This window comes from Salminus brasiliensis, chromosome 2, assembly GCF_030463535.1.
Source record: "Salminus brasiliensis chromosome 2, fSalBra1.hap2, whole genome shotgun sequence".
Taxonomy (NCBI): domain Eukaryota; kingdom Metazoa; phylum Chordata; class Actinopteri; order Characiformes; family Bryconidae; genus Salminus; species Salminus brasiliensis.
The window spans coordinates 5,104,920-5,107,045 of NC_132879.1; positions in this window are offsets into that span (position 1 = coordinate 5,104,920).

Below are 2,126 nucleotides of genomic sequence, written 5' to 3' on the forward strand. Positions count from 1 at the left end.
ATGGCATTCTACAAGGAAATGAGGACTGATGCAGAGGAGCTGGTGAGCCGTCAATGGGAGTGCCCATCAGTACGTAGATAATATTCCCTCATTTGTGTAGTGTCATATATCCAATCTGAATCTACAGGTTTCATTTTGAATGCAAATAACTCACGGTTTGTGTGTACGTTAGACTGAGTCAAACTGAAGGGCCCTTTTATTAGCACAGCCCTGTGTCCTCACAGACTACACCAAAGATGACACCAAGCCTTCAAATGAGCGTCACAGAAAGCAGGTCCAAAGTCTGGCGTTAACAGACATTTGTTATCCGGACAGTATCTGGATCTTCTTTGACCGCATTCTGTTTACACTCGTCACTTTAATACATGACCAGATAAGATCTGATTTTACTTTCATGTGTAAAAGCTCAGACGAAAACTTCATTTCTATTTATCTTCCTGACTGAAGTGACGGTGGAACGACAGATGGCTCCCTCACTCCTGTGACAACTCTTTAAACCACAGGGGAACCAAGTCTGTAACACTGGCAGTATATAAGCATGAGCCTGAGAGCACTCCCAAACACACACTCACACAGAATGGCAGAAAGTGAGAGAGATCGAGAGAACAGAAGAGAGAGAGAGAGAGAGAGAGAGAGATTTTTATTGGATTAAGATTTTGAAAACCATATATCATTTTTCTTCCACTTCACAATTGTATGCTACTTTGTGTTGGTCTATCACTTGAAATCTCAATAAAACACATTTGTGGTTGTAAGGTGACAAAATGTAAAAGCCACTGTGAATGATCAGTTTCCTGTTGTACTGACATCCAAGAAATAAAATGAAGACCCTCTTTTGCTCTTGTAAAAAAAAAAAAAAACAACTGATCACCTTATTTGGATAATAAGGCGTGGCAGCTGTCATGTGTCCGTGAAGCGTGACATGAACATGAACGTCATCATAAGAGTCCTCATGAGAGCCTGTAGGCTGCGGCTCGGGACTGCCCCCGAAGCGGGTGCGGCAACGCGGACCTGACCGCAGCACAATAAACTGGTCATAATAATACAAGCACTATTGGCTCTCTAAATGATGATCAAATTTATATATATATAAAAACATGACCTGCCTTCGTAAAGAAAAGGTTGGTCATATAGAAATACTGCACAGGTGGTCTACCTGTGTTGGGCATCTTTGCTCCTGTGGCGGTTCCTATCAATGAGGTAACAGCATAATCAGCAGGCTCAATAGACCGAGCCCCTCCGGGGAGACTGTATGGTCCCGCGACTGTCAGGAAGAAGGTCCTGCATTGGGAACATGCTTTGCGTTTGGCAGTACACTCAGGGGTCACCTGCACACAAGAATTCATACAATGGCAGTTTTGGTGGTCCCATAAGGACTGTGATATGCAGGCTTTCATAACTGCATGTGCAGTTAGTGTCCAAACCACGGACCCGAGGACCAAACCGGCTGGTCTTTCAACCCCTTACCAATCTCATTGCATCTGTGGTTGCCTGTGTTCTCATTTAATTGTATTTTCCTTTTCCACTTTTATTGTCTTTGTCCCTTTTGGGAAACCTTCTCTTCTTATTTCCCCTTTTTTAGAATCTTGAGGTGGCCAGCGTTTCCCCTGGCAGTCCTTTGTTCTCAGTTTTAGGGAAGTGGTGGCTCAGCGGTTAGAGCGTCGGTATATTGATAACAGGGTTGTGGGTTCGATTCCCGGGCTTGGCAAGCTACCACTGTTGGGCCCTTGAACAAAGCCCTTTACCCTCTCTGCTCCCCGGGCGCTGGAGTTGGCTGCCCACTGCTCTGGGTGTGTGTTTACTCACTGCCCCTAGTTCACTAGTGTGTGTGTGTGTGTGTGTTCACTACCACAGGTTGTACAGCGACAAATACGTGCACATTTACTCTCAAAAGTGGTGGATTTTGCATCTTTCCTCTTTTCGGGCATTTCCATTTCTAAACCCACCTAAATTCAGGGCTGTTGTGTAGAGTCTGTTCGGCTGAGTTGTAGAGCTGGCAGCCTGGGTTCAAATCCCAGCTGGAAAGTTTGTTTATTTGGAGTTTGGTTATCCATGATTCACCTTCCACGATCAGAATACTCAGCATTTGGGTCCTATACCTATCAGATCTGGTATCTTACCTGTTA